The sequence below is a fragment of the Agelaius phoeniceus genome, chromosome Z (assembly GCF_051311805.1).
Source record: "Agelaius phoeniceus isolate bAgePho1 chromosome Z, bAgePho1.hap1, whole genome shotgun sequence".
Classification (NCBI taxonomy): Eukaryota; Metazoa; Chordata; class Aves; order Passeriformes; family Icteridae; genus Agelaius; species Agelaius phoeniceus.
This window is the reverse complement of record NC_135303.1, coordinates 30,105,764-30,131,429: the sequence shown is the minus strand read 5'-3', so window position 1 is coordinate 30,131,429 and position 25,666 is coordinate 30,105,764. Positions and strand designations below refer to the sequence as shown.

General features: G+C 36.2%; 1 protein-coding gene across 8 annotated transcripts in view; it reads left to right on the top strand.

The window, feature by feature from the left end:
* PRR16 (proline rich 16) overlaps positions 1 to 24,842 on the top strand; it is a 142,930-nt gene extending 118,088 nt beyond the window's left edge. For 4 of the 8 annotated variants that reach the window (XR_013179835.1, XR_013179830.1, XR_013179833.1 and 1 more), the window contains one exon: positions 21,873 to 24,842. The gene's annotated coding sequence lies outside the window, so the exon portion shown is untranslated. Of the gene's footprint in view, positions 1 to 9,060; positions 9,102 to 9,481; positions 9,550 to 21,872 lie in introns of all 8 variants that reach the window. The other 4 variants (XR_013179834.1, XR_013179831.1, XR_013179832.1 and 1 more) reach the window with 2 other exon arrangements.
* The last annotated feature ends 824 nt before the right edge of the window (positions 24,843 to 25,666 follow it).

Here is a 25,666-nt window from a genome sequence, read left to right as displayed (position 1 = left end):
AACTTGGTCAAAAAAGGATGCTTTAATCTGAGTTACTTTTTTTGCCTAAGAGATGTATTTCCTTTTTTGAATTTACTAACAAAAGTTACACGGAGGATAACTTTGTCATATTACTACAAAAAGTTTGAGCAAGATGTTGCTAAAAAAAAAAAAAAAGAAAGAAAAAAACCTCAAACTTGAGTTTTGCTTGCACCTCAGTTGGAAACTTTTGGAACAGATAAAGTTACCTTATTGTTAGTCACCTCTAAGTCCATTTTTCTCAATAGCAACTCAACATTTCTCAAAAGTGTTTCACACTTTGAATCGCTTTGCAAATATTACCACTATATTCCAGCATCAGTGTTAGACATTGTTGTCTTGAATATCACCTGCGATAAAGCAACCCATGATGCAGTTTGTTCTTTTGAGAGATGAAAATTACTGCAATTTCTGAAATAGCTGCAGATCTTGTAGAATAGTTTTTCATGAAAGTATTCATTTACTTTGCACATTCATTTGCCTTGCAGCGAGAGAAAATCACAATTGCATAAAATAATCCCATAGCTAGCTCATAAAATGTTCAGGCTGGATGAAAGGTTGGGAATGGTGGTGATTAAATTACTATGGACAGCAGCTCAGGCACTTTACATGTACAGATGAATGCAAATAGGTGGAAATTATGTGGAATTAGAGCACTCAATTGCTTCCCAAGTCTCTTACTGCAGTAACTTGATTGACATTAAACCTAATCTAGATTGCTTCCCTAATCTAGATTCTCTCTTCAGGCATTCAGTTAGCTGGAAAATTTATCCAGAGAAGCACCTGAGGAAAACATTATCCAGCCTTTTCTGTTGCTCCTGTCTACCTGGCTAGCTCTATAGTTATTTATAATAACAATCATGTGTAGTTATACTATCTATAATAATTATAGTAGTAGTTGTGATAACTAGCTAGCTAGTTAGTTATTAGTCATCAGTACATCCTAGGAAACACTACCTGCTTTCCTATGTTGCTGTATAACAAAAAGGCATTTACAAGAAATACCAGCCTTACTTGCAAGCCTTACAGCCTTGCAAATACTCTAGAAATTACCAGTTGAAGCAGTCAATAAGAATACAAACTGTGGAGTCAATGATATGATGACTTTGGCTGGACTCCATAATGAGACTTCTGTTTTTGCTCTTTCATTTTATGAGGTAAATTGCACTGACTCTGTTAGGACATGTGTCTGTGTGACAGCTGCCATAACTACTCTGTCTATTGTTTCATATATTTTTTTGGCATATATTTTTCATATATTTTGCATCATATTAGGTCTTGCAGGTACAGCAGGTTATGGGGGCAGGTTTTTGGGAGGAGAACAAAGTGTACGGCAGAGCAAGATGTTTGGGCATGTGGAATGAAAATTTTTGAACAGACAGAGATCATTCAGCATTGTGCCACTGGCAGATTTCAAGAAAGAGACACTTATTTAGTAAAAAAGAAGATGAAGAAATTATTTTTTAAGGATTGTTAACTTGTAGGAAGCTACCAAATAACGCTGAGTGTAGAGGAGGCCTTGGGGTACATTCTGAGGAAGGGCAGACTTGTTCAAAATAATTTTCATTTTGTTCCAAAAGAACCAAATTGCCTTTTTTAAATGTTATCATAGTCTAGGATCTCTACTGAAACCCAACACTGAAAATTGAAAGAGTTTTTGGGTCTGAAGCATATTCTGCTTAGAAGTGTGCTGGCAAATCCACCTGAAAACTGCATCCCATGTCAGGTCCTGAGAAAGCATTTTTGCTTATAATTTCTCTGCTTAGTGCCCTTGGGTAGCTGTCAAAATCCTTTTGGATAGCACAGTATTAGGATAGAAATGAGAGAACAAGACTGTTTCAGTGTAAAATGTGTTTCTTTGTTTATAATCCTTTTTCATCAGGATGCTCCCTGTGTCTGTAGTGAGTAATTAACTGCAGTCATGCTGTCTCTTTGCCAATGACATGTGCATTATTGTCTGAAAAAGTTGCATCATTTCACCAAAAGCAATGGGGGAAAATCTCATACTCACAGTAATTTGGAATCATGTTTGTCTTCTAAGGAGACGATACGGTTAAAATCCAGTCACAGGAGGGAAAGAAACATTGCTTTTCTCACTACTAGAAGGATATTTTGACATTTAAAATCTACTTTCATCTCTGAGGTCTCTGCCTTTCCTTTCTCTTCTATGCACATTCTCTGGATGGATTAAAGAAACAAAAAAAGGGCAAGCTCTTCAAGTGGATTTGATCTGGTCGGTTTTTACTATGAAAATCTGTGTTCACAGAGAAATTATTTACAGGAATGTTTGTTTCTGAATCCCAGCCAACTGTGAATGTCAGCAAGGCAAAGTGGCTCAGCCCTGCAAATGTCTTTTGCCTATCTACAAAGCCCAAAACACATTAGGTTGTAAACTGCAGCTTTCATTGAGTAAAGGCATCTCTGGTATTCAGTAGTCACTAAAAATTGACATTTAAAGGTAGTAAGTTACAATTTTCTACTTGTGGTTTTTTTCTGGGCATCTGTGTTACCAGGTGTATTTGTGGCATGTGACATAGGGCTAGGTGAACTTCAAATGAGCCTTCTAAGATAAATTAGTGGATTTGTACCACATCACTATCTGAAATTATAATAACTATTGGCAAACTTCAGATATGTCTAGGAACAAAACCAAAGTTATTATTTACTATTTTGTTTTGCCCTATTTCACTTTGACAGCTGTGTTCTTGCTGTTCAATTTTACTGGATTGCTTTTCTTGAGTATTTGGAATAGTCTAGTTGAAGTTGCTTTGCATGGAATATGCATAATAGAGATCATACTTTCAATTGGCTGATGATACTTACCAATAAACGCAAAATAAAATCCTGATAAATATGGTATTTTCTGTGTATTATCTTGTGTCTTAAGAATTTTATTTTGGTATGCATAACTTTTTTTCTTTAGAAATATTCACCCATGAGAACTCTTGTTCTAAATTGTTTTGATTGGTTTATGCCTATATTTTTACACATACAATCAGATTAAATTCTGTCCTATTTGCAACCTTTATCATGAAAATCACAATACAGTTTGGCCCAAGCAGGCTTTTTCTCCATCTTCTGTTTTGTTTTGGTTTCCCAGCGGTTACAATTTCCCCCACTTCACAAAAGGCAGCTTTGTTTTGTGCTTTTGAATGTGCAAGCTTTTCACTTTGCTGTGGAGGGCATTCTGTTTTTTTCTCTGATAGTAATATTACAGACTACAGTTCTAATATAATGCATATGATTTAATAGTAATAGTTCTATTTTGATCACCTCACTGTGTGTGTGTGTCTTTGCTTCTTTGCTCTGGCTCACTGCAACACTGAGATTTGGGGAAGATGTTCATCAGAGAACAACAGTTGATGTCACAGCAAAATGAGGGTATATAAAGCTTACAGATTTTGCTCCCAGAAGGTCATCCAAGCAGACAGGATAAATTGGTACCATTGGGGCTGGTTCTGCAGCTCATATCTATGGTGATTGCTCTTAAAATCAAAAGGATATCTGAGATTTCTCTCTACAGGCGAGTGTTGACAAGTTCAACATGGCAAGTTCAAAAGAGAATTTTGCCATAAGTACTTTTTATTAGAAATCACTGTGAAAATAGTAGTGGAACATCTTCATAGCTATGGTATTTGACTCTTTGAGGCACAGAAACCTCTCAGACTGTACTCAGATCCTGAACAAGAAGCTTGTCTTCCAGTTTCCTTCAGAATGAGTAGGGTACATTTTTTGCATTTCTGAGATATGGGGGATTGTTGGAAAATAATTTAGCATTTTTCTCATTTCAGGATCACCAATAAGAATGGGAAAAGTACCCAGGTTTTCTTTCTCTTGGGAACCACATGCGTCAGATAGAAAGCAGTATAAGTAGGTTGGGGTGTTAATGATGATGAATTTAAGAACAAGTCTGGTTACAGGAGGAAATTAATTCTGGAGCAGAAATGAACTTCAGACAGTACACATTTCTGAGTTCTTATGGAGATGTTTGTTGGAGGAGAAACTTTTAGAATTTCAATTACTGAGAAAATAGTTTAAAATGGAGTATTCATTTTCAGCTGAGGGCTAGTTAAAAATGGCATGTTATCTGTCCTCTGTGTGTCTCTAATGAAGACAGAAATGTGTGGTTTGTAAGCCAGAACATCTTTCAGAGTTCATGGTCTATTATGTCTTGAGCTCTATAAAAAGCAGGCATTTGGTATAAGTACAAACCAATTTCAGCCCTGTGGTCATGATCAGAATTGGATAATAATGCTTAAATAAATAAAATTATTTAAGAAAATACCTGGTATAAAAATGTGAATGGTTAAGGTCAAACATGAAGAAAACCACTTTTTTTTTTTTTTTCAGTTTCTATACTGATGGTCAGACATGATAACATTTAAAGATGACTACAGATATATTAATATGATCATGTATTTTTTCAGATAGTACAAATCTTGTGTGATCTACAAATTCTTACGCTTATACATGTCAGTTGCACCTTCAGATTGTTGAAATTTGTATTTTACAGACATTTCATCAATAAAAAAGCTTAGTGTCTAGACAGAAATAAGATTACCAGAAAGTTTGAAGATGACTAGTGGATTTTTTGGCACTCAATCAGGTGAACAGCTTAAGCAAATATAATAATTTTACTAATTGCTTTGAAGAGTCTTACATTATCTTCATATTACCTTTAAAATGCACCAGTGTAACAGTTAGCTGTGCATTGAACAGGCTTTGTTGAAATTAAGTATGGGTTAAAGAAAATATACCTCCTAATACTTACTGTGAAATGTTACAATTAATCCCTGTTGGTTAGATGAAGCTAAAGAATGTAAGTTTAAAACATTGAAATTTTAAGTAGTATAAGCATTTCCTAACTAAACCCTGGGTTATGAGAGCACCTTTTTCAATCTTTTGCAGCTATTTGCATTTAGATATCCTATAAATAAATTATTAAATACATTATTTAGAAAGTTCTGGCCTGCTATGTGATTTCTGCCATGGGTACAAAATGAGATAGCTTTATGAGTTTGAAATACACCCTAAAGTAGTTAATGATGTAAAGACATTAAAATCTCATCTTACTTTTTATGTTCAACCTAGGCTTCCTTGCTAAACCTTGTTAAAATTAATGAATAACTCTCCTGTGCATTAGGATTTGGGTATCACTGTTTTATGTATTTTCTGTAATAATTAATGCTGTGACATCTGACAGCAGGGCCAAATCGCATTGTTACTGTTAATTAACCTTGGATTTTAGAAAAGAAACAAGGAAAAAAACCACTAAGACTTGGAAATACAATTTCAAAGTACTTTTATACGTGCATTTGTTTTAAGTGTGAAATATGTCTATAAATTTCATATTCTATAGGAATATTTCTTGGACATAGCAATATCTCTTTTTCTTTCTATTATTTAAATTGAAGCTGGGCATATAATTTATCAAACAGGAAAACAAACTATTTAACTAATTTTCTTCTACAAATCTATTTTTGCTTAGAGGTTGAACTGAGCCATGAGAAACTCTATAAATTCATTATATTCTAATGCTTGTGCTTTAGAAAACCATAGTATTTTCAGCAACTCTAGTAGATGTTACAGGATTAAATAAAAGATGTTTCTCAGTGCAAATCAGCTGACCCTATACTGGGTCAACGTCGGCTGAGGAATTCATCAGGAACTGCAGAAAGAAGCTAGATGAGAGCCTCAATGATTTTTCCCAAGATCCGTGAGAATTCATAACAGAGGAAGCTATGACAGAAATAGAGGTGAATTTTTGGCTATGTAACCAGTGAATGTTTTAATTTTGTAAGTCATTAGTGATGTAAACTTGTGGGAAGGAGGTAAATGCATGTGATGGGTAGGGAGCATGCTCTCCTCGTTGAAGCTTTGTCAGAACAGCCAACAGGCTTTGAGCAGTGCGAGAGCAAAGGGCTGGGCAGCCATGCAGAAAGCACAATTAGTATGGATGAGAAATTGAAGAGGTGACTGCTAGCAACGCAGATGTCTCACAAAATAAAAAGAAAAATTGCCATTTGTTGAGAGAAATTTAGTCTACTTTTAGCATTACCTAAATTTACATAAGTTTGCGTAACTGGAACAATCCATTCTGAGGTTATCACCTCCTTCACGTGTGACAAGTTCCTATGTATTATTTGTCAATGAAGAGAAAAATACCTAAGTTTAGATTAAGAATTAGAATGTTGGGAACATAAATGCCTATGGAAGTATTAAAGTCCAGAGAGATTAGATGGATAGGCCCATTTGTACATGAATGTTTTACAACAGTGTCACTCTTTAGAAAAAAGTCAGAAATATTGGAGTGTCTTCTAGTCTTTCAAAGTAGTAGTGTAACAATAGCAGTAAGGATCAACATGTTGAGAAGGTTTCAAGACTATGAATATACATTTCCATGGAGAGGACATTTGCATTTTTTTCATGAAGCGAATTCCACCTTCATTAAGTAATGTCTTGATAGAAGTATTCCAGAAAATACCAGAAGAAATAAAATGACAATACTCATTTTAAATTCTGTGATGGAATGTGATTTTCCCAAGTAAAAGTGTGTACCACATTGAATTGCTGCACCTCATGTAAGCCTGTCTGCCCTCAGAGGGTTGGAGACTTGCCAGGCAGGTGGGATACAGGGAAATGCTGGGGCAGGAACAGCAATCTCTGGTGTCTGCACCCCATGGTGGCAGCGTAGACACACTCTGGGGAGCCTGCAAAGAGGCAGTACAAGTCATCCCTGTCCCTGCCATGGGGCTGTGTCTGCAGCTCTTGTAGATTGTTACTTCCTGGTGCAGATCTCTCGCCTGTGTCCAGGCTGTTCTGTCAGCCCAGGTGCACAGCTTATGTGGGTGAGGAGGTGTCCACCTATTCTCAGGCTTCCCCACAGTGAAGAGAGTAGAACAACCCAAAGATAGGTGCAGTGTTCCTTTCATGCACCTTCTTTTTTAAAGGCTTGTTTGAAAGGTGGAAATCAGTCTGCACTGGATCACATGGAGCATAAATGAGTCAGCACAAAACAGTTAATACAAATTTTATTTCCATATCTTCCATCAAAACCCATCAACTTATCACTAGTAAGGTATGACAGAAGGAATGAAATAAAAAAATCTATTGTAAAAGCATTAAATCAAACTATGATTATTTTAGCTAATGTTTTAAAATTAGCTCCTTAAGTACCCAGGCATTTTTGTAAGTACTGAAAGGTACCCAGTATATTTATGAATAAGTGCAATTTCTGGGTGTAAGACACATTTTAAATTCGCTAAGCATAAATCACCTTAGGGTACTTTTAAACATAGATTTTGTAATTGCTGGAAAATTATATGAGAAATTAAAATTCTATTAATTATCGTTATTGCCCAGGTTTCTATTGGAATCAACAATAGGAATTATATTTTTATAAATACAGAAAACATAAATAACGTCCTTGGATTTTCCTTCTAATTCCATCTCAGTTAACAGGCCTTTATTTAAAAATCCTATTAAACAAAGGGAGTTTATCTGTATAATCCTGTGATTTTCTGAGAGAGAACTTCCTGGTACTTTCTTAAACCAGATCAAGAGCGTACTGATCCTTCTGCAAAAGCCTTTATCTTACTTTTTCCTGATTGCTTATTTTTAAAGGGAAAAAACTTATCTGAGATACCATCATCCAACTTAGTTTTTGTAGTGCCACTATTAGATGCAATAAAAATAAAATTATTTGTAATTGCTTCTATACATAGATTTATAAATTAATTTCTATCTCAATAGCAGAAGACTTGTTTTTCAATTAAAGCTTCTAAAGCACAATATGGATTTTAGCTACTTCTGATGCATCCTTATCAGTTAGTACAGTGTTCAGCTAACTCTTAAACAATTTGCAGTTTTTGAACTTTCTTATTTATGGGAGCTATTTTTGGGGTAAAGGAAGGAGAATAATACATGGAAAGAATTATTCACCTCTAATCTCTGCTGTAGAAAATCCTTGCATACCATGTAATCCCCTTTTCTAACTAGTGTATAATTTGACTTCAGCCCATGGCAAAATAGCAGGTTCACTGTTTTGATTGCTCTCTGTAGCTCTATGGTGACATTTCTCTTGAAATTAGTAACATGAGAAATATAGTTAATACACTACTGGTCTCAGAGTCGAAGTCATCAAAAAGAAAAAGAGAAGTGGCAGTTTTAGTTTTCCAATATTTTCACCACCTGAGGTGGCATTGTTTCAAGTAATGCAAGCCAGCAGGGCCAAAGGGTTTGTTTTTATCCATCTTTTTAATTATAACTCTAAGGAAAGACAGTGGATTTTGACTCGTAGTGAAAGTAAACATGAACTGTGTATTTGTATGGCCAAAATGAAAAACCAAAATCTGTCATTCCTTTCAGCATTTAGATATTCTATCTGACACAAATCCAATTGTTTTTCATTCACTCATAAATAAAGCATGGGACAGATGTGCTAGGTTTACAAATTGCTGGAGAAGGAGATGGTGTTTATAGGCTGCCTTTCTTTTGCCCTCTGTTGCTAGAGATAAGAGAAATCCAAATTGACTTGCTTCCTCCGCCTGAGGCATTTTAAACTCACAGCTCCCTGTGTCTGAAGCATGCTCTGTGTTTCTGTATGTAGCAGTATGGTTTCAGCTGCTTATGGCTGCTCTGAGATTTTGGTAGAGGAAGGTGCTGCTGCTAAAGAGAGAGTACTGAGATGATCATTGGATTTTGGAAAAGCAATACAAGTATCATGCTGAAAGGACAGAGTATCCATTTTTTCATCTGCTGTATCCTATGCCTGAGGGATAGGGTGAATTTCTCTTTTGCAGCCTCCACAAACACACCCTCTTCAGTGTGTCCAGCAGTTATGTAAGCACTTCCAAGGGCATCACCCCTAAAGCCTCCCCATTAGCCACAGTTTCCCATTAGATCCTTCAGACCCTGAGCTCCTTCAGACCCTGAGCTGCTGCTTCCACAGTTGTGATCACCAGCTAGGTCATGCTTTGTGCCAGCTGTTCTTCTTTCTCAACAGCCAGTGAAAACCTCAGCAAATTCTGTCTTCCTTCTCAGGTCCTACACCAGAAGCTGACTTCTCACAAGCTACAGAGGAGGTGAAGTGTTCTGACTCTTTAACTTCTCTCCCCCCAGTCCTTTGAGTAAAGCCACATTCTCTTGTGGATGAGTGGAGTTACCTGACACTCATTGCAGCAACAAAGGCAGCTGAGCCAACCGTTCTCTCCTGGAGTAAGTTTAGACATTCCTTAAAATAGCCTAAAATTTGGTTCTCAAAGTAAAATAATTTTGGTTGTCCTGAGACTTTTAATAGAAAATTTCAGAAGGATGTAGCTAGCAATTTACTGTTCAGCACACATTCTATGTTGGTGGGAGGAGTGGTAAGGCTTCACTCAAAATGGAGTCTGGTGGTGTTGTGGAAAAAGACTTTTCAGAAATGAGCTGTCAGCTTGTCATTTGTACATTATAATTTTTGCAGGTTTTACGGTACATGAAAATTTGTTACATCATCACTGAGCTTTCACTGATTGCTGACTTACAGTTGAGGTTAGTGTAGTGATTTATATGTTCACATGCTAAGAATTTCCTATATTTCTTCCTGTTCTTCTGTTTCCTTGTTTTCTTTTTGGAGAATTACTATGGCACAGATAAAACAGTTTACAGAAGTAAATTTAGCATCTTTACTTTCAGTGATGCCCTATAAATTGATGCCTTTTTTATTATATAGGGAATGTATTTTGAAAATGCAGTATTTCTTTGCAAGCGTAACTATGTTGTTCCAATTATTGATACAGGTGATTCAGGTTATTTATTATTATTATTCAGGACATGTTTGTGGCTACAAAATACAAGAATTGGACATAAAAGCAGCTGTTCCAGTTTTCATCACTAAAAAATTATTGTATTGCCCTTACTTAGATGTTCTTTCAGACATTAAGAGTTAAGAGGCTCTTAGATAACTTTAAAGGGAAATGATAGCGAGGAATAATGTATTTTTCAATATTAATCACGAAGAAAGTTTCATCAGGCCAAAGCTACACCTTCTCTCCTTGAATTTGCAGGGGAAACATGAAGCCATTTTATTTTTCATTACTATTCTAACTAGCTAAGAATTTCCAGTAAATACTTCCCCTCTCCATTGTGCTGTCCAAAACGCAATTATTTGCACACTTCCATGCATACACAACGTGCACACATGGACACACAAAACTAGCAAAAAACCCAAAAAACCAAAACCCACCACGAAAACAAAACAGAGTGCATTGTGACTGGAACAGGGGGAATTATCCAAATGATGGATTCAGGAGTCTTTCCTTCCCCTTTTGTTCCTGTCACATGGTGTGTAACACCTATAACAATGTTATGTCACACCTACATAATCAAGTTCTGGAAGCTCATTTCTAGGATTGCTCAAAATAAATTAAAAGGCATAATTCTGAGTGCCTAAGAAGAATGTAAATACTGATGTTTCTGATAAACTGCTATTTCATCCTTTTTAAAGTCAGTTTCATATGTTTTGTTCTGTTTGAGTGGTGGGTAAGAAAGCTAATAAGTAGATTTTAAGAGAGGCTGCAGAGGGCCATCTCTTTTTTTATATACAGCAAGAGCTGTTGAACCAAAAGTTGACCCCTGAAAAGGAAATTTTGTATTGAATCATTGTAGATTTGCAAAAGTTATAAATTCCTGTATTTATTTTTATAATCTTGTAAGCACGTACATTCTAGTAGAGTAATCAAAAAGTAGAGCTCTTTCCAAGGTTAACGTTCCTGGAAAATACATAGTGTTTTCCATAAGGAGACTTCCAAATGTCTTCAATGTAAATGTCCTGCCAGGTTGATCTCTTTCATGCATATTTGCTGCTGAAAGTACAATGCATATTAAGATACCAAATAATACCCTGATATTATTTTCACCTTCCAAACTAAAAATATATTCAGTCTCCTTTGTGGTTTATATTCCATTTCTTCCTTATACCACGATTTCGTTGGGAGCTCAAGAAAGTACCTGGTTAAGTCTTGGTAAATGAATGCATAGAAGCCTTAGTATTTTTATTTCACAGTGCAGAAAGGTTCAAGAGTTGATGCAACCCTTACTATTCTGCCTGCTGGAAAAGGACTGTGATAGGGTGGGTGGGAAGTCTTCCAACAGGCTGTTAAAGCATGTAATAAACTCTCTTTGTTGGCCTCAGGACCTCTACTGGATTTAGAGATTTCTGCCCAGAATTCAGTTGTGAGCTACTCAGTAATTTCTAGTAGCTAAAACTTCCTAGAAACAAAGACAGAACATCCCAGTGTCCAGCAACTTCACAGAAACTCATTTTACAAAAAAGAATTGAATTTGAGTATTTTGACTAACCAGAATAATAATGAATAGTAATAATAATGAATCATTGTGTGCCTTTAGTCACATTGGCATGTTTAGGGAGAACAGGGTAATGTAATTTCAGTAATCTCCATATATCTACTGTCAGTGAAATGAATACTTTTTTCTTGTGTGGCAAAATATTTGTGCCAAATCATAAAGGAAAAAAATAAATCCTGTAAAGCACATGGTAATGAACAGTGAGTGGTTAGTTAGAATCACAAATTATTTCATCCCTCAACAGGTAAATTGCAGAAAAAATGCATCAGAGAATTTATGGACTTTTTTCTGATGTCTTTTAAGTCCTTTTGGATTGCAAAGTAGGCTTTAATCCTACAAGGCTGATGGATTGCTTGAGTAATTTGAAATAGATGAAAGATCTGTAAATGTCAAAAAAAAAAAAGGCAGAAATATTGATAGTTACATTGTGTCCTACATGTCTCTTTTCACCCATATAGTTTTTTTTTTTTTTGAAAAATAAGGAGGTGGAGGGCTGCCAGCTCACTTATCATCTATCCTTCCTAGCTTCAGGCTGAATAAGAAAAGGTTACACCTGTCAACTGGAAGATGTACTCTGGGGAGAATGATTTTCAAACCCTTTACAGGTCACTTTAAGACATGTAATTATGCAAAAACCTCTAAACTCTAAATATTGAAACAGAAAAATTTTTAAATAATAGCAGAGGCAAGTCTTTTAAAGCATTTTACTATTCTGTGTGAACTTTCAGTTGTAATGATTTTAATGTCCCTTTCCCTGACTGATAAAAGGTTTTTTCCTTTGTCAAGTAGATTATGCTGTATACCAAAGTAATTTATTTTTATTCATTGAGTGTAGGTTCACAGGCATTTTTATTATCATACTGTTTTCTGTTGTATAATCAGCTCCAGGAACTGACTGTTTGAAAAGTATGCCACAGGATATCTGAATTTTTACAGAAAAATTACCGACTTACACAGGGTGCAGGGTGCTGGTATATTTTCTTACATATCAGACCTTCCATCCTTTTACTTTCTGCCATGAACTGGAAGGCAGAGATGGCAAGGTCCTCAGATTTATTAAAGAGGTATTAGGTGCAGCACTGATATGGAACATCCCAGCACTAGATACTGGATGTGACATACTTTGGCAGTAATTCCAAACGCAAACCTCCTTCATCTTTGATATTTTTTGTTTTAATATTTACTTATTCTGATATTGCCCACGTAGACAAACTTTGTAACTGACTTCCCAAGTGTTTCAGTAGCTATATTTCACTAATCATTAAAAATAAAATGTTGCATCTCTTTTTTTACTAATCTTTGTTCTACCTCTAGTTGACACAGATGTGCATTCAAACTAATTAAGGAAATTTGCTTTGACTCAGCATGAAAAGGCAGGCAAAAATAAAAGCATATGAAAATAGTATCCGATATTACGTAATTCTTTTATTAAAAGAAATGCAGTAAGAATGAATGGGTGGGTTCCTGGGCCATGGGAGATTCCCTTGGAGGATCTCAGATACACAGCCTTAATTTGGGAAAACATCAGCAGGCCTCAGGTTTAGTAAGATGTTCATCTGCATCCCTCCATACTCAGGGAAGGATGCTGAAGAAACAAGTTGTTCACCACTGGCATTGCAGGGTTTATTTGTTTCACAAGTGTAGCCAAACCCCAACAAGCATCAAAATTCTTTTTGAGTGTTTAGGCTTGTAGGTTGAATATGTCAGATTATTCACTTCTGAAAATAAACAGAAATCTGCAGAGCCTGAAAAGGACAGGGTGAAATAAAATGCTAGCTTGTAGCATGTTGATTAAAATTACTGCTTGGATCTCAAAAAAAATCTGCAACCAGACCAGAAATGCAGCCAAATTTTCTTTTACAGAGTGAAGTGCCTCATATGCAAGACTGGCTTTATGGTTTGATTGTTGTCTACTGAGCACATGGTATAAATTACTTCATAACCTCTTATGAAGCACTGCTCAAGTACTTTTCTTTTTAAATTAAGTTATAGCTAAACAGTTGATATCTCCTGTTGAAGAACCACCCCAGACATTAAAGTATTTGTCAGTTCACAGTAATTTCCATATTATGATTAGGATGTATCTCCTAGGGATGGAACTAAGCTGAAGTTTGAGTACTTCTGCATAGAGACACCCACCCAATGTAATTCTCACATAGGCTGCTGCTCTTGGCACAGCTGTAGTGGTCACTTCAGCTTATGGATGTGACCTTGCAAACTACAGTCTAACTAGCTGCAGTCTTTGGGTATTGTCCAAGATTTGTCCAGCATCTAGCCCAAAAGGAGTAGAAGAAAAAGTGAATTAATATGTCTGTATGTACATTATATGTATACACATACATAAGACACATGAATAATGCATAAATGTACATATAAACGCTTATATTTACATATTGACATATATATTCTATTGCAACAATTGATAAGCAAGCATTTATGTGTAATTAGACTTGCTTTTTAAGTAAATCTACATCAGAAGCCTGTCTGCCAATAAATATTGGGACAAGCTATAGCTTCTTAATTTGAAATGAAATGCATAGCTCAAATATTATACTCTAGTACAAAGAAAAAGCTGTTTTCATCTTCTTGATAATTTCTTGCTTGTTTATGGTAGTTAAGTACAAGATGATTTTTTGAGAAAATAATTTTCTGGGAGCTGGTAAGCGTATATCTGAGAGACAAAATCAATCAAAACCGCCCTCACAGAAACATTTGTGAGTACTTTTCTCATGAAAGATGTATCATAACATATCCAAAAAGTCATAAGAAAATAAATAAGCTTCCCAGGACTGTGTTCACACTTGGCATAACCAATTCTATCTTAAAATATGATACCACCAAAACAGTTTTCTAACACCTAACGAACCAAAAAGGCAAATGAAAATAAACTCATGTAAAGAAAAATTACCCAATGAAAATATTTCTAAAATTTGAAATAGTAAACAGAAATGTACTGTCACTGCCAAAAGTATGTCTGAGGAATTCTAAAAATCTAATTTATACTTTCTGTGCATCCTGTACATACTACTCTACTTAAAATTTATGTGTTCTTCTTTTAAAAGGTGACATGCTTCTGACCAGTGAACAAGACTGCCAGGTTTTCCCAGGATACATCATTAGGTCTTTTTCCAGTGCCATTCTTTTCCCTATTAGCATTTTTTTGGTTGGAGTTTTGTCATATTTTACATTCATCCTAGCAACCTGTAGTGTAAGTTACTGACTCCTGTGATGTCAAGATACCTGGTACCTCTCACCTTGTTTGGCTGCTTAGATATCAGCTATATTGGAAACTAGTGGAATCCACAAAAAATACCTCAAAAACAAAACAAAACAAAAAACACCAAAAAAACAAAGAAAAGGCTTGATCGCATGTTGTAAGTCCTACAATATTACTTCCCACAAATCTAAACTGTTTGATACTTGACTGGGACAAGCACTACATATATGTGGCCAGTAGTAACAAGCAGTAACAAGCAGGGGATTTTATGAGTTTCATATATTGATAAGCACATTGCCTCTGACATTGATTGAGTGCTTCTCACTATAAAAAATTACAGTAGCTCTCGGAGTCAATATTCTGGTAGTCTTCATTTTGTTGTGCAAGCAGACAAAGATAGTAAATATCTATGAATACACTACTTAAACAGTTGGAGTTCAGTTGGGTAACTCTATTTAGTAAATACTCTCATCATATACATTCTGACACAATTTATGGTTTTCTATTCAGGATTATATTAATAGAACTTTGAATAGGGAAAGCTCTGGAGATAGCAAAACTGGCATGACAAAGAACTTTATAATCTCATTAAGGAAGTGTTGCTAGGAGTGGCTAGTGAGATCACAAGAATACCATTGTAGAAGTTAATACACACTGTCAATGCATAAATTAATGTAGTGTGTAAATAAGAAAAGGGAAATGTGTACATTTCATTTGTAATGTGTAAATATTTTCACTTTTCATGCCATTTTCAATCTCTTCCTAAGCTTGGAAAGATAAACTTCCAATAAGCAACTGGGATTTCTTATTTGCTCATTGACAAATAAATTATTTATAGATTAAAACAGCAGGATGGGAAATCACACATAAATATGTTTTCTGAAGCTTCTAGTGAAAAAAGTAGGAATAATTACAAAAAAAGTTTGGTGGTGGTTTGTTACCATCCTTTGTTGTTTACATTTAGGTGGTTTAGTTTCTACAGAAAAAGATGTCTCAACAGGTATCTTGAAGAGGATTTCTTGGACAGTAGAAACTAGCAAAAATTTCCAAAATTTTAGGGAAGTGTTCCCTTTGCTTTTAGTAATTCTTCAAATGAGGGATTTAGCATAGTAATTAATCCTACCTAAAAGAGTAAAAAGCTTAAGATAAAATAAATAAAATAGTCTATGTCTGAATCTAAATATTTCTGTACCTTTCAGGAATAAGTAAGTAATTTATACAACAGACAACTGTGCTGGTTTTGCATTGGAACCACCCACAAAAGTGATTTTTTCTGAGAAGAGCTGCTGAGAGCTTTCTCTGTGCCTAGCAAAACCAATTGCTGGCTAGCTTTTTAACATAGGTTTTGAATTGGCTATGTTAATAACCAATTAAAAACTAGATCCACCTCTGTGAGATTTGCATTTTAAAATTAACAAACCCCAGGAATGCTCTCTTTTCCTCCAGGCCTGGAAACAGGTAATGACACTGGCTTGGCCTCCCCGGTGTTGGCTGGGTTGGGCTGGGTGGGCTCTGCCACAGGGCTGTGAGAGACAACTGCTCACTTTGAAAATATAAAAAGGTTTTTCAAACCTTAACAAAAATACAACAAAAGAACGGCATAAGGAAAAAGCTGCAGCACTGGGAACTGCCCCGTGTGCATACCACGTGGCTGGTTCATCTCCTAGATGGATGCTCTTCAAGATGGATGCTCAGTCTTTTATACCCCTGGTGGTTGCATCAGCCAGCCCTGGCCCCTCCCAAAGTCTGTCAGTCAGCTCTTCTTTGCCATTTATCAGCAGAAACTCCTTTCTTGTAACTTGATTGTAGGTCAGGTGTTGCCATGTTGCACCCCCTCAGCAACAAGCTTGTCCATCCCCAACTGCCCCGTGCAAGGGACACACATGCACGCCTTATTTTTACCTGCCCTAGACCACCCTGGCTGTCTGATGGTAACAATACAGGGGAGAAAAGGGAACTATGGGGAGAACATAGTACATCTAAACTACAATAACATAACTATACATCACTAAAGCATTTCTTAATATTCACAGAATAGTTAAAAAATAACAATAGTTATCTTTTAATTGCGAGAGCCAATCATCTCATTATCCATCTATAACAGGGCTGAGCCCTTTCCGTGGAGCCCAGTGGGCCCTGTCCTGGCCAGGGTGGGCCCCAGCAGCTGCCAGGCAGAGAGAGGGGAGGCTGTGGAGCCCTGTCCTGGCCAGGCTGGGCCTCAGCAGCTGCCAGGCAGAGAGAGGGGAGGCTGTGGAGCCCTGTCCTGGCCAGGCTGGGCCCCAGCAGCTGCCAGGCAGAGAGAGGGGAGGCTGTGGAGCCCTGTCCTGGCCAGGCTGGGCCTCAGCAGCTGCCAGGCAGAGAGAGGGGAGGCTGTGGGCGCTGGCCGAGGCAGGGCTGGGCCATGGCCGGTAACATCGTGTCACCAGGTCCCCTTTCCCAGTGCGGCCACCTCACGAGATCCTGCGGCTGAGGCCAGAGGCGGCCCTGCAGCCTGCACAGAGAGTGGCCCTGTGGCTGGAATTGAACGCAGCAAAAACCAAAGCCAGCCACGGACTTTGATCATGGTCTTTGACTGACCCTGACACAGCCCCCGCCCCTGGTGCAGGCTGAAATACATCACTGTAAGTGCTCCGGCCCAGCCCAGCAGGGATCACACGATGACCTGGGCGAGATTTAACTCTTTCACTGCACAGATAGATGAAACTTGCAAGGCTTTCTTGAGTGAAAGAAAGGAAAGACACGTAGAAGGCCACATTAGACACTGAAGTCAGTAAAGAAGAAGTCAAATTTCAGATGGGAAGGAGAATGAGGAGATGCCTTTAGTTTTGAGCTGAAAACCTCTTGTAAAGCTATGGAGAAGAATATAATTAATACATCAGACTCATTTTCCCTGTAACTCATTGAAAAGTATGGGGGATGAAGTGTTCAAATTATAGCAAAGGCATCCTATGCTAAAACAAGCAGATATTGAAATAGCTGTGATCCCATGAGAAGTTTGAACCGAGAGAGTTTGAACTGAGAGAGAGAAGACTCTTTGCCCCCAGGGAAAGAAGAAGACCACTGTTCCCAGAGATGAAGATGATCTTAGAGATAGATAAAGTGAATCTTTGCTCTTGAACAGCTCATCCTTAAAATAGTACACCATAAGTTGACATGGCCCATAAATGGGCCCCCCAGCTGTGGGAAGGTTATGAAAAGATGGGAGGGACTTCACGATTGCAGATTCCTGGGCAGCTGCTATTCATGGAGTTTAAAAGCCATGAACCAGCTGTTTTCTTGTGGAGAAGTCTCCATGAAATGACAAGAGGGACTTGTCTCCCTTAGTGAATTGAAGAAAGATATTCTAGAGATGATAAAATGACTGAATTGTTTCTGTACATTGGTAGTGGGAAAGAAAATGTTTTAGGGGGAGGAGAAGTTTTCTGATGGTTTTATTCTGATTCTTACTATTCTTTTAGTTCTGCTAATAAACTTTTCTTTATACCCTTTTAAAGTTTTGAGCCTGCTTTTCCTTCCTCTTAATCCTATGTCACAGCAGGAAATTAGTAAGTATATTCTAGTGGGTGCACTGGCTAAATGCCAGTGACTAGATACACCAATTCATTGGTGTAGATACAATACACCAATTCATTAGTGACTAGACCCACCAATGAATTGGTGTATTGGGCAGGAAATCTCAAATGGGCCAACCAAAACCACTACAACAACTTAACAGATGCCATTAGTATTTAAACAATACCTAGAAGATATCTGCACTATGTTTAGGAAGATTTATTACTATATGATGTTTTGTGATTTTTTTCAAAACGTAAGGACTTTTGTTGTACTCCTAAATATGTGAGTAGAACTAATAATGGATCATGTGCTCTGACATGCAATGTACTTAAGACAGGTAATAACAGATGTCCAAATTATCCTGTCTGGGCTAAATTAGCCCAAATAACAAAGCTTTTTTTTCGTCTGGTCTTTCAGGTGCTTCTACCAGACTTAAAATGATCCAGAAATTACATGGCTTAGTAAGAATCAAGTAAATCTCCCTTTCTCAATTGAATGTGAAGTACATTTTGTAGTTGTTTTCTCCTTTTTTCTTGATAAAGGGCACGAGGGCCAGTATAGAAACCATCACTAAAAGTATTCCTTTCTTGATTATTGACATCCTCACTGCACATATTACTTCAAAGTTGGTGATGTCTTCTCTATAATTTTCTTGATGTCTTCCAATCATGTCACTGGATTTATTGGTCTTTATTTAAAGACTTTATTTAAAGACCAATAAATGCAGTTGTTTCTCTGCATCTGAGAATGGGGCAGCCGTTTCATGGGTCTGAGGCTGAAAGGAGACTTCCCATAGTGGCCTTGTCCCTTAACATTTTCCATCCACAGGATTCTGCATAGCAATTTGTCTGGAGTCAATATGGTCATGGCCATGATGAGGAGGAGGATTCCTTGTTGATGGGACTAGACTCTCAGTTTTTTAAGACTTTAACAAAGCAGAAGGACGTAGATGGTTTTCAGGTAATACATGCAGCAAAGTAAAATTTATTTTTTAGTACAGAAGAGTGGTTATCTGGTTTCGAAATGGGGAGAAGAGCAACATTGGTTTCTTTGATTCTCTAGCTTTTGGGACTTAATAATGATGCTGTAGAAGGAAGAGGGTGACATGGTGATGCTGCCCAAGTACTGAAAAGGAGAAGGGACATGAGTGAACAAAATGGTTTCCTGTAAATTGTCTGAGCCCTAGCTCTCTAATAATGACTTTAATAGGGTCAGAGTTTTATTATGAGTTTATTGATAAGGCGTGCTGTAACAAAATTATTTTGTAATGATGAATTAAATATACATATCTGAATGTACAGCCTTGCTATCAAAAACAGTACAGACTATAGGATTAAAAGCTAGACAGTTCAGGATAGGAGCCTGTAATTGGTAAGCAGGTGGTTTTTTTTAGTGAGTGGCCTTTTTTCTCTTGCTGCTCACTTCTTCATGTGTACAATAATGGTTTGCAAATATAGATTTTTGGGGGAGGTAGCAAGAGGAACAGCTGGTTTTTTGATGCAGGTATTGTTACCTAATGAATTTTCTGCTGAGCAAGTTTAACCATAATTTTTAGTTTAAACATGTTCTTTATTAATATGGAAAGGTGCAAAATATTTTCATAGTTTTTACTTTTTAGCACAGTTAGTATAAAGAAAAGAAGGCAGTCTTTTCTTCCTTGGTAGAATGTTGATGAAATGAGGGTGGATGTCACATGGTTGTATGGAATGAATTGAATTGTGTGGGTTGACAAGTCTATGATAGAAATGATGGAGAAATTCAAGTATACTTCGTAAACCACTTCCTGGTTTTGTAAGCAGTCATCCTAGGTTCGGTTGGGATAGAGTTAATTAATTTTCTTCTTAATAGTGTTTTGGGTTTAGAATAAAAATAATGATGATTAATACACTGGTGTTTCTGTTGTTGCTAGGTAGTGTGTACCCTAAATCAGCTTCCTCTGCTTTGCCAGTGAGGAAGCACGTAAGAAACCACGAGGGAGCAAAATCAGGAGAGGCAGCCCAAAGTGGCTAAAGGCACATTCCATACCATAAACTCATGTCCAATAAACTGGGGGAGTTGGGTGGGAGCTGATCATACAGTTTGAGGACAGGCTGGATATCAGTCAGCAGCTGGTGAGCTATATTGAATTGTCTATCCCTTTTCTTTCTTGAGGTTTATCTCTTTTTTTTTTTTTTAAGTGTCACTTTTGTTACAGTTGGTTTTGTTATCATTATTATTACAATATTTTAATTTTATTTGGGCTTATCAATTTTTTCCTCAGTTCTCCCCAGCCCACTGTGTGGTAGGGAGTGATTGAGCAACCACATATTTCTTAATTGCTGACTGGGATTAAACTATAACAGCATGATATTGTCTATTTTTATGAATTAGTACTCAGAGGAAAAGATCATATTGCTCTTCGCGTCTACTGTGCTTAGCATTGTATTTTACTGTATTCCGAATTGAAGTTGTTTTCTGACAACAAATACTATTTGCATTATCTCTTTTGTGAGTATTATTGTCATTATTTTAAATGTACGTTAGTTGTACCATATTAATCTTGTTCCTGAGAATTAAGCTGCATTTAAGGATAATATTGTCTTTTTTGGTGATTCTAATGAGATAATAACATACAGGAATCATTAGCCCAAATGTAATTGAAGCCTGAAACTGTGACAGCTGAGAAAGTGTTGTGTGTTTTTAGTGATATGAAGGCTGACTTCAGTTTAAAAGTAAGCTGCTAACAGATGTTTAGAAGACTCTTCTTTTTCATTAACAATGTGAGTCAAACCCTGAGTACTTGACTAGGAAAACAACTTCCTGCTAAGCTAGTGGTATCACAAATCTACCATGTTTGCTAGGCTAATGGGCCACTGTAACAATTCTGAGTGTTAAATAAATTTCACTAAATATTTTATCTTTTCATTTAGTGCTGGGGGAAAAACCAAAAAGAATTTACATTACACTAAATTCAGATTCCTTCTTTTTTTTGTCTGACAGTAAAATTCTGTCCTACCCCATGAAAATCTTTATCAATTTAAGTGGTTCAAGTAAGAAATATGAGGAAATGTGAATGAGGGTGCTAGATTCACAAAGTTAATGGCAAAGAAGTGATCTTCCTCCTCATTGAAGTTTGTACCTTCAGGTGTAAGTCACCAAAAGTGCATGAGGAAGCTGTTATTCTTTTCCTCAGGAGGTGTGATTTTAACCTAAATTAGTGTCCTAGCTACCAACAAGTAAGTATTTCTAAAGTGTCTTTTTTGGATACTGCTGCATTATCTTCCCTAATAAATAAAGGCAGGAAAACTCAGTAAGTCAGTGAACCTCAGCATTAGATTGCAGCATTATTAGTGTTTTATAAAAATTAAAACAGTTTCACAAAAATTAATATTAAAGACCCAAATCAGAATTATATATAATATTTTAGTGACTAGAAAATTAACTTGTCAGATGGGGAGCTTCTGCTGAGTTCATTTTCTATTTAATTTATGAAGAAGTATTAGAGTCCAGATTTCACAGGGGATGTAAATAATGTGATTTCAAAGACACCACTAAAGTCAAATCTATTTACCCCAGAAAAAAGGCTTATATATATAATAAAGTGCAACTATAAAAGATCATTTCAAAATACCATTATTTTTTGAACTCCTGCTTACATGAAAACTGAAATGATAATTAAAAATTATATTTTGTTTATTAACTTGTCTTTTTAAAGTAAGATTTTTTTATAACTTTGCCCTTCTTTTCTTTTTAACAGCACCTTCAGGCTTGAAGGAATATCTATATTTGGAGGCACATCAATTAATTTGCATATCAGATTCATCATTGTGACTTCTTGCAGGCCAGATCTGAGAAGTAACCAGGAAACCTGACTCTTAGTGGAGAATGGAAGAACCCTTGAAGTCAGAGCACAACTGAGCACTAGTGTAATCTGCATTGAATCATCTTTCTCAGATCTGACAGCTACAAGCTGAGTCCTGGCAGCAGCCACAGCCTTAAATTCGATTCAGTGGGAAAGAAGGATAAGAGAACTCAATGTTTTGCCCCGTTGCAGAAACTGCTGTCACCAAGCCTGACACCTGAGTTCTGTGCTGAGCAACCAGAGTACCAAACAAGAAGTTTTTTATGGGTACAGCCAGCATCAACAAATATTTCAATATGTAGCCAAAAGGAAAAAGGAAGCACTTATTAATTTCAGAAAATGGATACATTTATTGTAACAGAGAAATGTTACTGTCTGTGGGGAAGAAGACCTCTGTCGTCCCTTGTATATATTCAAAGCCATACAGGAGCAGGGCATAAGTGAAATTAAGTCACTTAAAAGGATTCTGTCTCCTGTCCTCCACCCAACTTTGAGGAAGTTCCACTCTTAGAGATTGCATCTCGATGCACTTCTGTTATTTGTACTGTCACTTCCATTCAGGGTAATGATGTGTGCCACCATTTGCACAGATGGCCCCAGGAGATTTTTGACCACAACAAGCTATACTTTGCCAGAGCTCCAAATGGAATTAAAAAGTTAGAACTGAAGAAAGACATTTATGCTTTCTTTCACTATGGGGATCTCTTCACAGAAAGGATTATAGTCCTTTCTTAGGATGAAATAAATACGTGCATATACATACATATATACATATGTATATATATGAAAAAGCAGCAACATGATAAGGTGTATTTAAAAAGGGGATATAAGCTTTTTTAATAGCATCCATTTTTTTTATCATATTAGCAGCCGAGAAATTTAATCTATTGAATTATACATCAAAAAATGTTCCTGTTGAACATTGACATTTAGTCCCAGTTACTGCTAAAGAAGTCATTTGTAATATGTACTTGACATAAAATTTTTCTAGCCATTTGTCTATACTTCATGGAGAAATCTAACAGACAAGCAACATTTTCAGTTTATTTTTCTAAATAAATGTGTTGTTTGTATTATTTGCAGTCACTCATTTTGGCTGGTTTTCATTATCTCCAAAAGTGATTTAAAGACAGAACCAAACCACAGGGATTGTTTGTTCTTGTTAAGCTGTAATGATTTGCTGAATGAAAGCTTTAATATAAATACTGTAATTTGTAAAATGATGAAGTATATTTATATAGGCAAATATGTATGGAAAACAAAAGGAGGTATTTTAACTCTTAATTTCAGAACATAGTTTATTTTAATATCCACAGGAAGAAATTAAATATATAATGGGATAGGGTTTTTATTATCAATGAATTTTACTAAGTGAAAATTTGGATGTTTAAGAATGAAATGAATGTAGTCAAATAATGGTGGTTTCCCAAATTATACAAAGACCTTTTGCCAGCTGTCTCATTTTACTCAAAAACTGATTTAATCATCTGGGGGTTGGATTTTTCTGGGGTGTGTGTGTGCTAAGGTTTTTGTTTGGTGTTTTGTTTGTTTTGGCATACTGATAGGACCATGAATTTGATACTATTTGCTCATAATTTGAAAAGCTACAGAATAAAAGATTGTTTCTTAGAACAATCTACAGTTTGCAGTTAAGAACAGTCATTGTTATCAAACTAATGCAGTGTTTTGTTGTAGAGTTACTGAACATTTTAATGCTAGAGCTGTTTTGAATATTTCTTTTCCTTTTTTTTCTTATTCCATTAGCCTATGTGTAATTCAAAGAGAAAAGTAATGCATTTGGTTCCCAGTTCACTTAAATAATTTGTCTTAAGTCCATTTATATGTATCTGATTTTTAAAGCTGAATAGCTTTTTTTTCAGTTCATTGCTTTATGAAAGCATTTAAATGCTCACTAACAGAAAAAATACCTTTCAACAACAGAAATAATTTTCAAAAAATCTGTGGGTTAACTTTGTGAAGGGCAGATGTCTTAAAAATGTGTTGTTCTGCTCTAATGTGCTAACAAGTGTTATGCGTGTATGTTTGTGTGTGCGTGTGCACGCATGGCACCCTTACCTGCTCATGAATGAAATGCCAGCTCTGCTGAAGTAAGTGCCACAAGTCCTGTTACTGCAAAAGATGCTCATGTTACTGTATTTTTTGGTGAAAGACCTGACCTCTGTCTTTGCTTGTGACTCTGAAGCCATAAACAGCTTTTGAAGTTTGTCAGGAAATCAGAAAATTAAGTAACTTTATGTTAGGCTCCCTCATTTGGCAAAAATTGGGATAATCTTATGATTTGACTATTTTTATGAAAGTTAGTGGTCAATTTCCTTTGGTGCAATGGATAAATGAAACCTTTGTATTTGTTAAAGAATGATGTCTGTGTTTTGTTCACACACAATTCAGCTTTTGGCTTTTAGTGTTCTTACTGTAATGTCATTCCTGTGTCATTAGAATAAGTTATTTGGACACACAACTGGCATGGGCTTGGTTTTCCTCCTTTTTTGAATAATCAGTATTTTAAAATTGGAGAGCTTCTTCTTTGAGACAAGTATTCAGTTGTTTAAGAAGGGGACAACATTATCGAAACAATAAGAAAATTTCAGAATAATAATTTGAACACTTCCATCATTGCCTAATAATAACACTTGAAAAAGCTCTTATTTTTGTGAACAAAATGCATTCATCTGTATTTGAAAATAGCCCAATAAAAATCCAGTGGAATAATTTGTTACTACTTGCAAATACTTTTCTGCTATGCTGAGTTCTAGATCAGATTGTGTGTAAAATTTTTATTGCACAAAACCCACCTAAAACAATGCTCAGTTTTCTTCAGAAAAATACATGAGATATGAAAAATAATGACTTTGTCCCAAGAGTGGTTTTATGTAATTTGTGAAATGCAAAAATGATGAACAGGTACCAACATGTAGGCCTAATTTAAGTGACAAATGTAATTGGAAGATAACACTGCAAACCACAGGTCTCATTAATCACATGCTGTTATTTGCACCTCTGCTTAACTGGGACTTCATGCTGGAAAGTAAATTTCAGTGTGTGTGCACACTCATACAGTGTTATATATCATGTCTTATTTTACTAGCAGTGTCACTGGGAGAAATTCAGATTGCTTGATTTTCATAGATTTAAATTAAATCCTTAGATAAGTATTCAATATTGGATATAAATTGAGATAATGTCTGTATATTGTGCAGATACTCCCATCAGATAGCATTTCAACACAATTTCAGAAATTGCTGGCAAATAATTATCACTGAAATTTCATAGTTTAAAACCAGAGGAGGTAATTACATTATCTATTGAACACCAAAAAAATTGTGATATTTCTGTTATGTTCATCCAAGCATATTGACAAGACCAGCAGAACTTTTTCACCTAAGATGACTTCTCAGCAACTCTTGGGTCCTTTTGTGGGTTTATGTGTCATGCATATAAGAAAGGCCTACAGAAATAGTTCTGGAGTAATAGTGCATTGTTTCATTAGCTGGCATCTGAAAAACCACATGGAGCAGCCAATAGGCTTGAAAGGATGAGGTGTGCAAAACAAAATGCTGACAGTTCTAGACTTGTCTACAAGACAGAATTTCAGCACTTGAAATACTTAAAAGACAAGGATCACCATCATTCATGAGAAAAATTTGGATATGTTAAAATAGCTCTTGCAG